The following is a 14203-nucleotide window of genomic DNA, read 5'->3' on the forward strand; positions in this document are numbered from 1 at the left end:
TGCCTTTTACAGCTGCAGCTGCAGAAAACAAAAAGTGTTAATTCTCATTACCATTTAAGTGCACATCTTCCTCGGGGGGTGTACCATTCTGACCTGGGTCACAGTTGCCTAAAGTGCGTATGTCAGATTGGCCAGCTGGCTTGCATTGGCCAGCCAGAAATGCACACTTGGACGTAGCAAGTGTTAGCTTTATTAACAGCAGGCGAACTGCAGACACATATTCATTCCTAGTCTGAAACGAGCGCAGCCTCAGTCTGCTCCGATCAATCATGGAGCTACTCATGCTAACAAATTCATGAGAGCAGCTCCACGATTGGTTATGTTCGTGGGCTTTGTTCCTGTCTTCAAATTACAGTGAAGAAGTTCTACGCACTAGGGCACTTTCCAAGTTCCATTGACTGGCAGTGTATGGGGAACTGTAGTAGTGGAAACTGACATCGGTAAGTGGTACTTTCATGCTTAGCACATACACTTATTGATCTCCAGTGTCCTCCGGTCATGTCCCTCTTCTTTTCCTATCTTGCTCAGCTCACCTATTCTGCACTTGTCATCCCTCTCGATATATTCCTGCAATATTCCTGTCCCATACAATTACTCTATTTCCTCTTTTATTCTTCCTAACAGCAAAGTTCCATTAGTGCCGCCCTTTGCTGTGTGCAGTTATATTGTGTATAACTGGCATTACATTGGTTAGTTTGGCCTCTGCTGTGCTGCGGGGTAATGTTTCTGTGTGTGTTGGAGTTGTACAATTGCTCCCGTTGCTTTGAGCATGTGATACCTGCGCTTCCATTGTTGCTTTTTGAGGCTTGCACTAAAATAAATTAGTGAACACAATTAGAATGTTTCGGCAATTATGTCATGCTCTGTCAGAGACACTTTCTGCCCTTTATGGACCCTTGAGAATTAGGAAACATGCAAACTATTTTTTAATGGGTTCAGTTGAAACATGGTGATATATAGCACATACAAATAGAGTCATTAATTGCAGGAATATTGAAATTCCACCATGCCTTTATTATGATGTATATCAAGGCTTCAGCATACAGCAATTATTACGACTGCGCGGCATACTTCTTTAATTGAGGTGGCAACGTAGACATCAAAGGTGGGCACCTTACTGAACTAAATCAAAGCTCTCCTGAGGATTTTGTCAATCTCTTTACGAGAGGCTGCAGTTCACTGAACGATTTACGATTATTATGTTGCAGCTGATAGTGCGCATAAAGAAAAAAATAAGAGTACGCAATATTATTATGTATTGCTTTCACTGATTGCAGCCAAGTAGGCTTCATTTAAACATTTAAAATGACCTATTGCCTTGCATACCCTGTTGTTTCCGAGATTAAGCCTGAGTGCTACGTTCCACATATATCATATTTGTGATTTAAATATATTACTAGCTATTAATGATGAGAAACATTACTCAAACTGAACGTCTCTGAAAAACATTATGCAAACAGAGACGTATCCCACCAAACCTACTTCATGGTATGTATGTGTTAGCCCCTGTGAGCCCTTAGACCTGCTTGCCCTACCAATTCCCGATCTCATTAGCCTCCACTACATCTACTTTATATATATATATATATTCACTGAAAAAACCATAGGTTTCACACATGTTATAGTTAGCGGAAATTTTACTGATAAAAAACCAATGAAATTCCCCCGTTATAGTTAGTGCAGGCAACTATAACTCACGCGACCGCAATCCTCTGCTGATGCTAATACTGTATTTAGACACTTATTTGCCCATGTCTTCTTCCATACATTTTTAGCTATACATATATTACAAATATTTTTTCTTCATAAAGACACATATGTCATCAGCAGAAGATTGCGGTCGCGTGAGTTATAGTTGCCTGCACTAACTATAACGGGGGAATTTCATTGGTTTTTTATCAGTAAAATTTCCGCTAACTATAACATGTGTGAAACCTATGGTTTTTTCAGTGAATTTGCAAGGTTTTTTAAATGCTAATTCCTAACTATAACGTGTGTGAAACCTATGGTTTTTTCAGTGAATTTGTACGGTTTTTTAAATGCTAAGTTACTTTACGCCATTCGTGGCGTGCGCGCCCACTTAACGCAGTTCGTTCCGTGCGCGGAGCACGCGGTGCGCTTCGCGCACCGCGCGCCCACTTTACGCAGTTAGTGGCGTGCACGCACGGTGGGCACGCGGTGCGCCACGTTACGCTAGATGGGCCATGTACGCACGATGCGCTTCGCGCACCGTGCGCACATGGAGGACATATGATGCACTTCGTTTTGAAAGGTAATATTTTAATTTTTCGTATATGTTATAAGCCATGCACAAATGGTGCCCTTCGGGCACCAATTGCACACGGGGTGGGGAGAGTGTGGATAATTTTTTTTTTTTATAATTTTTTACCGTACGCGTACGGTAAGCGTAATCGGCGAAATTAGCGAAAAAATAAAAATTCCGTTTTTGGCCTTGGGGGATCTTTGGGGAGTCCCTCAACATTGCTATGTGTGTGGGAGCTGACTAAACAGCCCCTTTACATGTTTTTGTGCTTTATATTTTAAACATCACTCTCAGTGCGAGAGAGAAAATGGCGGCCGCCGCTTCCTGGTTTCGGCCGATTCGAATGTTTACTAAGATCTAAGAGCCAATCAGAATCGCGCTCGCGCACGCCACCGTACGCGTACGGTAAGCGTACCGTAAGCGCACCGTAAGCTGGCTCAGATATATATATTGATTTAAAGGCTATTTTCTCAGAATCTACTGAACAGATTTACACCAAACCTACAAAAGGCACTACCTTGACCTGAGGACTACCTCTCTGCCAAATTTCTAGTAATTCTGTTCAGCCGTTCGGGCTGTAGCCCTGTCTAAAGGTCCTATGGAAAAATGCTTGGGAAAAACGCGTTTTGGGACCCCCCTTTTATCTCAGCCCCCGCTTGACGAATCCCCCCGAGACTTTCAGGGTAGGAGCGGAGCGTAGCGCCCCACCTATTTTGAAAAATTCGCGAGGATTCGTCGACCGGCGTCAAAGTTATTCAAAATAGAATGTTGCGGATTTCCTATGGAAACGTGGTCCTAACTATAACTACCTACTGGCGACCGCCAGTAGGTAATATATATATATATATATATATATATATATATATATATATATATATATATATATATATATATATATATATATATATATATATATATATATACAGATATATATGTGTGTGTGTGTTTATATAAGTATATACTTAAATATAGTATTAAAATATTAATTAAATGTATTTTATTTACATGATATATATATAATATCTTGTACATTTGTTAACAATATTAGCGTGAAACAATATTTTCTCGATATGTTTGTACTTACCATTATAAGTAATATTTTTGTGGTCGATATTTTTGACGCAGTGTTTTTGTATCATGATATTATTTTTGTCTATATTTTGTCAGAGATCCCAGTACAATAACTATGCCTATACAAACTTTCAAACGTTTCCTACTTTAGAAGTGTGCTGTACATCGCAACACATATGCAATATAAGTATTTCTCCTTTTTATTGTCTGCTTTCAAGTGGCACTATTTGTTGGCGCAAAACCTTGTCTACTAGTGATAGTAGATGGGGGTTTCCATCAAAAGCGATGGGTGATTTAAAAAGAATGCCCATATATCACCCATGGAATGCCACCTTGATGCAGAGTAACCCAAGGCAGCCCCTTCAGGCCACTTATTTTGCTCTGGAAAGTAAATTTATAAAAAACCTTTTGAACAGATTTCCGTCACACCTGTGATGAAAGCATTCGCAAAATGTTTGTTAATCTGGGCCTTACTATTTTACAAATTAAGCACTCCTGATTCACCATTCTCTTGTGTTTTTCTTATGAATGATTAAGGAATTGATAGTTATAGTGTTATGGAGCTCTGATTTATGTTACACATACTTCTTTGGTATAGTAAACGCCACACTGCACACTATACAATACTTCATTGTGGATGTAGTAATACCCAGGCCACTGAACAGAATTGTTTACTGTTTTGAGCCGACAGGTTTCTCTTGTTGATTAATTGCTGGGTTTTCAAATTACATCAGTGGTTTTGCTGGTGATCGATGGATAGTTTACACTTGCACAATGAGGCATATCATTTACCTTTCCTCATCCACTTTATCACTCAAAGATTTTGATCTGTCCCATTTGCATCTGTGTTTAATTATTGATTCTTTAGGTTTGAGTTTAGTAAGGCCCTCAGCAAAGTATAGATCGGTCTAATCTGTTTAACTGGCTGGGTTGGTACAATATTTCATCACTACACTATTCCTGTATTATGCTGTCCTATTAACTATGTTTCTCTGTGTGGCCACCTCTAATCCAATGGGAGGTTCTGCAAGAGATTCTTATTCACAACACTATACTTCAGAATTTGATTTGCTCAATGAATAGTGTCACTTTACCTTTCCTCAGAACTGATAGGGAGATCATATTTGGCAATGCTGAGGCCAAGATTTACAAACAATTTGCGTCGGGTTTACTTTGCTTTTGTAAAGAAGACCTTGGGTGGTATTTACATTCCAAGTGCCATGCCAGATCCCTGTTGCAGCTGAGACTTCTCTCCTGATATTGTGTTGTGCACTGTATTTACATTGTATTAATGCTGTTTCTCTCATTGTTATTGTTTGCCACTGTGCTTGCCTTTCCGTCTTTTCCTTCCGTTTATTTCCACCGCCGCCCCATCATCTGCCATTTTTTGTCTTCCATGTTTTTCCCACCCACTTCCTGCCACTAGCAGGGCCCCGCCCTTTACCTAGGACCTACATATGGAGGCCGCAGCACTGCCGCACTACTGGCGCACCAAAGGCACACCGAAGGCAAACCCATCGGTGCCCCTCTGTGGCCGTCCATGCCTGGACCGTGCCTAGTGCAGTAACCCTGGCTCTTCCACCCTGCACGGCTACACCGCTGCAGATCTCTGGGCCCTGGATCCTGGATGCATCAACATCAGCTACTGCTGCCGTCAATCCCCATGCAGCACCAGAGGATAGTTCTCCTGCCAGCACTGCCAAGTTACCTGTACCACCAAAGCAACCAACAACACCGGAGATACTGCAAACACGACTGCATCCACCACGCCAAACAAGACCACCATGACACAACTCCAGGGCATTCCACGCCACAGAGTTCTGGTTCATGATCTCATTGATCCCCCTGGACATCATGTACCTCACAAACACCTGACTAAACCTCGCCTCTGTGCCGGACATTGCCATTGCCACCCCCCAAGGCTACAAGATAACACCCTGGGCCCAAACCAACAAACATGGACGTGGAATTGCATCATCCACAAGGACACCATCCACTGCATAATCTGCCCAGATGGCTCAAACTTAATAATGGAACATCTCAACTTCCAACTCTATACAGACGGAAAAAGCACCTTCAGAAACACCCTCACCTACAGACCACCAGGACCATACCTCAGCTTCTGCAACACCATTCATGACCTCATCGCTTCAATTGTCATCAACTCTGAGCATTACATCTTCCAAGGGGATCTTAACTTTGAGTTTGACGACCCCAGAGGCATCAACACAACTGACCCCCGGGAATGCATGAGCAACATCAGCCACAACTAACTTGTCACTGACCCTACCTACATTGCAGGAACACACTTGGCCCCATTTTCATGTTCAACGACTAAGTCAAATACAACCAAGCCACACAGCTCACCTGGACCAACAACTACAGCATCCCCTTCACCATCTCAGAACCTACCAACACTGGCATCGTGCCCCACAGCTCCATGCGCAGAGACTGGAAAAAGATGACTAGTGGACCAGCACTCAACTTCCACCTCCCAGACAGACCCAACATCCAACCCAGAGCAGGCTGCGAAGAATTTCTCCCAGTGGATCACAGAATGCGCCGACACAATCTCCCCTGCGAAGCCAGCCATATCTAAAGGACCCACCAAAAGATCCAGCTGGTTTACCGCTGAGCTGGAATCCACCAAATGCAACTACCAGCAACTAGAAAGGAAGCGGTGCACTAGCAAAGAGACAGGAGACCTAACAACCTTCAAGTCAGCACTCAACCAGTGCTACGGCCTCCAGAAAGAAACAAAGAAGAATTCCCTAGCTGACTACATCGAAGCCATTCACCATCGTGAAGGAGTTCTCCAACTCCACAGCCACAGAGACTGACATAATGCCCTTCTAGGATCTGGGTAACACCCTGGCAGACTTCTTCAACAACAAAAACTCCGTCATCTGCAAAAACTTCAGATCCCAACCACCTGCCACTGACAGCATCAGCCTGATCACACCCACAAACAAAAACCCTGAACACCTGCTCACCCACTCACATCTCCATTATGAACTCTCTGCACTCTGGGGCACTCACGGACCCCTACCTCCACCATGTCTTCAATTGTGAGAGCAAGACGATTGGCGACGAACTATAGAAAGTCAATCACCTCGGCCTCGTTTCCTGAGGACTGGAAACACGCTGAAGTGAAGCCCCTCCTGGAGAAACCATTCACCTGCCCAGCAGAACTGAAGAACTCCCAGCCCATCTCCCTGCTTTCCTTTCCAGCAAAGGCTCTCCAGCAGGCAATCAACCAGCAACTCACCAAACACCTGAACATAACAACATCCTGGACCCTTCTCAATCTCGATTTTGAGCCAACCACAGCACCGAGACAGCCCTGGTTGCAGCCACTGACTACATCAAAGCCCTCCTGGACCACAGTGAAATGGCAGCCCTCATTGTTCAGGATCTGTTAGCACCCTGCAACACTGTCTTCCATCACATCTTGATCAACAGACTCCACCACATCGGAATCCAGGGAGAAACCCTCAAATGCATTGCCTCATACGTCACCGGAAGATCCCACTATTTACTTCTGATCCCAAGAAGATCATCTGCGGCGTCTCCCAAGGATCGTCCCTCAGTCCCACCCTTTTCAACACCTACTTGAACCCCCTGGCCAACACTGTCAGATCACACAGACACAATATCATCTCCAAGGTTGACTACACCCAGCTCACCTTACCACTGTCAGAAGACGGCAGGACCTCATCCTCGACGTCCCCAGACGGACTCACATCATAACCCACAGCTAAAAGCTAAATTGTTCCTGATTCAGAACAGATTTCAATTCAAGATGCTGACCCAAGCATACACAGTCCTGCACAATGAAGGACCATCATACATCAACAAACGCATGACCTTCAACCAGCCAACCAGACACCTGTGATCCGCCTCCCTCTAACTTGCAGACACCCCTGGATCTGCCAAGCAAACAGTGGAGGACTATCTTTCCCACACTTGGAAGTCAAATTTTGAGAAAAAACTTCCCCTGCACCTAAGGACCACCTCGTTGCTTCAGCAACTCAGGAAAGGACTCAAGACCTGGCTGTTCGAATGAACAGATAACAACACGGCAGCTAGGAACTCCAGCGCCTTGAGGCCCTCACAGTCAATTTGCTGCACTTCATAAATTATTGAATAATGATCATGATTTCTATTGGATTGTAACCTAAAATAACACAATGCAGCGCAATGCACAGCCTTTCATTACTTTACATCACAAAGGGGTTCTATAGGTGGTGCATGGGTGTGCCTGTGCATCCAACCATGGATTGTGATGCAAATCCATATCTACAAAGACTTGTAGACATAGATTTAAGTCAAAATCCAGTGCCTCCCTGTGACTGTCACAAAAATATATAGACATATTTCTCCTATTTTCTTTTCCTCTTTGCATGTTTACTGCATTCTGCTGCAGACATACAACGAGCAAATTGCTGTTCAGCATAGTTTTGTGCTGGAAGGGACTCCTTTCTGCACAACAACTTTGCCGAACACAACTCAGATACCCTTGCACTATGGTAAAAGGTTGTCTGCATTTGTGCATGGCAGTGTAAACTGTGCCAGAGCAGTGTACTGCTACATCTTTTTCAATATGGCATTGTTCTGCTCTCTTCAGGTCACAGAACTTCATTTGCCGTGCTGTGTTGCATGATTCATTAGTAAACATGGGCTTCTGTGTCTCACTCAAAGGCTTCTGGAATTATGTTCTACCTTCCTCTTCTACTAGACAGTACTATAGAATCTAGTCACAGTGTGTTGGAAATCGATATTCACTTGTCATGGCATGTTATACACTGATGAGTGATTTTAGCTAGATTATAATCCAATATATCATTGTACTGTTTTAGGGTTTTGTGAATTAAAACTAAATAGAAGAGATATCCAATGGAATTGGCTAGGAGTGAGCTTAGAGTTCCCATGTGGGACTATATGTGAGTAAAGTACTGTCTAGCCTCAACTAATCACGATTCTGATTAGTAGATTGGTCACTAATAAGGACACTCATACTCTGCTCACAGGTTTTTAGACATCTGAGACCTTCTGACACATGTCCCCAGGGCCAAACGTTGGCAACACATATTTGGGCTGGTCAGAACTGTGCTATGTGTACAGTATAACATGAATGGTTTTGGAATTAAGAATTTGGCTTTGCTTTTCTTTTATGTACCTGTCTCTCTAAGTGTACATATTTCATATATCACAGAGCACTGCACCTTCTGCTCTCTTTTTCTTTAATGTTTTGTATTATTGGAATATCAATATAATGTGAGTTGATTGTTTATTAACAGTGTGTCCCTTGAATCATGAATTTTATAGAACCACTGTTTCTTAGCTTTACAGATTATTGACATAGGTCCAGAATCTCTTGCATTTATTTTCTAGAATATCTGGATAGATAGATTTAAAGTTTAAGTTAATTTTGTTTATTTATTATTTTTATAAATATTTTTTATTTGCATTTTTATCAAACAAAACAGGCTAATCTACACAACACTGTGAGGTACATGCAGTCAATCCAGGTGGCAGATAGTGGTAGATTATCTAATACAGGAGTGTGTGGTGACATGGCAGCTATCAACATTACACAATAAATGAGGGTCAACAGGGAAGTCACGTTACACTGTCCCAAACAATGAAGGTAAAAGGCATAAGAGTGCCCATTGCAACAGTCGGATATTCCCTGTCCCAATCACCACATCCGCTCACAGCTGGCAGCCAGAAGCAGTCCTACCCTCATGCTGTGAAAATTTTAAGGGGACATCATCGGAGCCTGAGTCACTCCAACCGTGTCACTGGCCGGGGAGGAAACCCCATAAAATATCTCCACCTCCAAAATCTGCCCCCAGAACCCAAACTGGTGCAAGCCAACAGAACAGCATCCCAAGTGGGCAAAATAGGGACCTTACACACAACCCTATTTTCTTCATTCCAATTCATTTCTCTCTCAAGTTCTGCCCATTTCACCAGCCCATTGTCAGATACCACTGAGCAAGGATAAGAGATAAGTCAGTAAATCTATCTGTCATCTTTCAATATGCACTATGGTCATGAAGACCCAGTAAACAGAACTGAGGAATATACTCAGACCGTCTATATGTAGCTTGACAAATAACCTGGAAGACAGCGGCCCAGTGTGGTGGTAATTGCAGACAAGACCACATCATATTGAATAAACCTGCATTTTCCGTCCAGCATAGAGGGCAGGAAGTACTATGGTGGGGAACATGGTGTGCCGCGTTGGAGGGTAGGGTACATCCTGTGTAGGTAGGATAACTGAAAAGGCTTAAAACAAGCATTTCTGGATACTTTGGGAGTGAGTTCTGACACCCTCCTCCAAGCCATGTGGGGCAATGGTGCCCCAAGTCCTCCGCTCAGCGTTTTCACAGGTTCGTCAAGTCCAGTTGTGCCCTCTTTAGCAAAAGTCTGGCCTGTAAGTAGAAACAGATGTCGCAGGTTTTCATGCTTCGGGAGCTCCGCAGTTCTGCTGCCCCACCACTCCTGGACCCTGCCTGCAGAGTGCCATGGAGTAGAAAGTACCTGCTGGAATGTCAAACATCTCCTGCAGCTCCAAAAAGGGGCAAACCGCGCCTGCAACAAATAAATCAACCACAATAGTGAGTTTCATCTCCACCCACCTGTGTAGTCCTGCCCACCCTCCAGGTCTCTGCCAGTACTGAGCAACCTGTAATAGCAGTTCACTTATATATGGTGCTCTAGTGCGTGCCCTTTGTTGTGCCCTAACATGGACAAAGCCCTGTCTTAACCAGAACATTCCCATCTCGAACTATGGAAACAGGCAAAGAATTTAGTAAGATGACAGCCAAGAGATTTTTAGAAGGTAGTCCCCATTTCCGATGGCCCACCCCATCCTAAAATGCAGACCTACACTGAGCCACACACCACTAGGTAGTGCAGTTTGAGATCTGCCACCGCTAATCCACCTTCTTCAACTGGTAAGCGGAGTTGCTGGAGTGCCACTCCCAGCTGTAAGGTCCCCCAATACAATATTAGGAGGATATTATCTAATTCCCAAAAGAAACAACTTGGGAGTTCCAATGGCAGGGCTGCAAACAGATAGTGGAGTGATGGCAATACCACCATCTTAGAGATAGCAATCTACCCAATTACTGACAGCGGTAAAGTGATCTAGAAGGTCACTGTGTGTCGTAGGGCAGTGATTACGCAGTCAAAGTTTCCCTCACATAGCATGTCCGTAGTTCTGTAAATGGAACTCCCGAGTAGCTGGGATGGGTCTGACAACCCCCCCCCCCCGAGTCATAATGGAGGGCGAAAATGCAAGAAGTATTCCAGTTCATCTCCAGGCCAGACACACATCTGAAATCAGCGTCCTCTCCTCTCATATATAAAAGTATATAGTCTGCGTACAGGAAGAGAGAAAGAGGTAGTCAGTGGAGGTCTGTAAAATCTGGTTGGGGCCACCCTGTCCGATTGTCCAAGAAAAGGGCTCTAGGGCCAAAGCAAACAGTAAAGGGGATAGTGGGCACCTCTGCCTGGTCTCCCGCTCCAGTAGGCATGCCCCCAACATCACCAAGCCAGTACGGACCAGTATACAATAGTTTTGTCTACTTGACAAAGGGTAGCCCAAAACCCATGCCAACCAAGGGAGCATATAATAACTCCCAGCTGAGTGATTCTAGCACCTTCCAAATATCCATGGAAAAGACCAAAGTGTTCGGTGGAAACTGTTCCTGTTCACCTAGGATTTAAAGCAGCTGCCGAATGTTAGGCATGTGCTCCAAGTGGGCATAAAGCTGGTCTGCTCAGGGTAGAGCAGAGAGTGCATGTGAGGTAGTATCTGGTTGGCTAACATTTTACTCAGGATTTTATAATTAATATTTAGCATTGAAAGGGGCCAATATGAGTCAAGGAAGAGTGGATCCTTGTGATTCTCAGGTAGCAATACAATCAATCACACGTTGAGGGTGGGAGTGCCACCGCCTTTGGGAGACGTTAAACAAGGCCACCAGCTTAGGGATAAGGTCTGTGGCATACATGGTATCAACTTCTATGGGAAGACCATCCAGCCCGGGGACCTTTCCCCTAGCTATCTCTTTGATCGCACCCAGCACCTCCTTTTCTGTAATGTTCGCACCCAGCTGATCCGCCTCGGCAGACTCTAATACTACCAGAGAGGAGTCCACAATATAGTTCACCACATCTATTTCGCTGACCCCGGTCCTTGCAGAATATAAGTCTTGGTAATAATGGAGGAACACAGTGTTAATCTCTTCCTGGGTAAAGATTTCTTTCCCCAACGGGTCAAGGACCTGGAGGATAATATACCCCCCTCACCTCACTCTGCAAGAGCCATGCCATCATTTTCCCTGATTTGTCTGGCAGCATATGCTCTGGTGACATATGCTCTATAATCATATTTTTGCAGGTGCTCCACCATAGCAAGCAGTTTCTTCCACTCAACTATGGTGTGTCTCATGCCCTCCAAAATCCTCTCAAGGTCTCGGGGAAGCTTTTGAGAACTTCCTTCTGCTGCTTAATATCTGTCTATAACTGGGCACGCACCCCAATCATGTTAGAGATGCAGTAACCCTGTACCACCACCATCATGACCTCCCACTCCATCCCGTGGATAAGGTTGTACTTGTGTTACTGAGCCAGTAACAGGTAAGTTGATTGATTTTCTCCTTCTAGGTGTTCTGCTGATCTAGTTGCTAGTCTTAGGACTCTGAGCATGTTTGACACTGCTATTCAGTGCAAAAGCGATGTGCTTGTCATATACATACTGTTGATTGGTGTATGCATGATTGGCTGATTTGAGTTAGTTGAAAGTCCCTTGTCTAGGGGTAAGCCATATCCACAGGGCATGTAACTCAAATGCTCCTCTGTGGGCTTGCAGCCATGTTTGTGCCATCCACAGACATGCTACAAGTTTGCCCTGGTGGGGGCTGCGTGAGCAGGTTACTGTTACTCTGCTTGGCATTTAAAAAGCTATGTGCCAAGATTCCTCAGGTCTCTTGCTATATTGGAGTTTACCATGTGGACAGGGTACGGTGTTGGGAAGAGATGGGGCATGTGTATGTTACATGCAAGGATTGTGAATGGCACCGGATGGTGTGTTCAGTACTATGGGCCCTGCTTCTTGCATTTGTTTAGCATGGGGGGTGTAGGGAAAGGCTATTGAGCAGTATTTCCTTTTCTACGTGCAGAATAGTAGCAGTATAGTGTTTGATACTGATGAGTTTGCAATGACGTATCTGTTCCTGTAGTGTGAGTGGATCTGACATTACGTATGTGAAAAGTGGGCACTTCAATGCTCATGGCTCTGTGTGCCTGCTTGCCTGTCTCTAATTCACATCTGGGTGTTGGAGGGACAGCTACAGCTGTGCATTCCTGATAGAAGGCTATAAACTAAGTGCTCATGGGAAACTGCGGACCTCTGACTTTGAGGGACCTTACTGGGATGGTTATGTGGGGATGGAATTGGCACTTGCATTCCAACGGGCAGGGTATTGGCCCCACTAAAGACAGTGATCAAACCTTCCCGGGTAGGATGGCAGACAGGACAAAATTTAGAGGTAGCCTTTTGAACTGATCGCATCTTCAAAGGCCATTGAGGGTATAACTACGGGGACTCTGTCCTCAAAAGTTAAAAACGTGTTTGGATTTGGATCCATACTTCGCTGCTTTGATGCTAGGTTATTGATATGAAGAATCAATAGGGCAAGAGGGACTGAAACTGGATTATCTGCAGACTTGAGATGGCCTGGAGCTTGTCTTGCTCCAGGAAGGGGACTACTATCACTTGGTGGATTGTGCCTGGATGTTCCTGACCTGCAGCTAAGTGACAATTGTTGTGGCCCCTGGTCCCTAAGTACTCGCCAAGGGCTGGTTGGCTGGCTTTTTGACCCTGAGATCCCAGGAACACAAAGGATCTTCCAGTTCCCACAAGATTGTTACGACTGTGCATGGTGTAGCGGAAAAGGTTGGAAGTGATTGTGTGTGAGAAAAAGGACTGTTCTGAAGTACACCATCATCACACTGTGAGGGATGTGCTTATAAAGATCAAAAGCCTACCTGAGGTGCCGGGATTTGAGGAGTTCAAGGAGTGCGGGGGAAGCTTGTAGAGTTCGAGGGACCTGTGCTTGCAACCAGGGGACCTGAGCTAGCTTGCACTCAGAGTGTGTGGTGTGCAAGTGTGTTAGACCTGGCATCTTTTGACATGTTCCCCTGTCTTTTTGATTTCTGACCTCCTGGGTTTGCTGGTTTAGTGTCTCTGCACACTTTCTCCCTGCTGTTCAGTGTTAAAGTGCAAGTGCTTCTGTTGTAAATAGTATTATGGATTGGTGTTTCCATGATTGTCACTTAGGATTTACTAGTAAGCACGTAGTAAAGTGCAATGAGAGTACCAGGGCCTGTAAATCTAATGCTGCTAGTGGGCCTGCGGCACAGATTGTGCCACCCACACAAGCAGCCCTGTAAAGGGTTCTCGGACCTGCCACTGCAGTGTCTGTGTGCAGTTTGTAACTGCCATGTTGACCTAGCAAGTGTACCCACTTGCCAGGCCCTAATCTTCCCTTTTCTTACATGTAAGTCAGCCCTAAGGTAGGCCCAAGATACCCCTGTGGGCAGAGTGCTGTGTATGTTAAAGGTAGTACATGTACTGGTGTGTGACATGCATTACAGTGCATTTTGTTTTTCACTATTGTTTTTTGCCCTTCCGCTTTTCGAATCCGCGTTATTTTAATGAGGAGCTTCTTCCGTTTGTCGATCAAGAACGAGACAATGCTCGTCTGATGGCAAACACGGTAAGAACTTCAGCCAGTCCCGTAATTTAGACTTAGTCGCTAGTTGTATTGACTCGGTTACTCGGTTTTGAGG

The sequence above is a fragment of the Triturus cristatus genome, chromosome 6 (genome assembly GCF_964204655.1).
Source record: "Triturus cristatus chromosome 6, aTriCri1.1, whole genome shotgun sequence".
Lineage (NCBI taxonomy): Eukaryota > Metazoa > Chordata > Amphibia > Caudata > Salamandridae > Triturus > Triturus cristatus.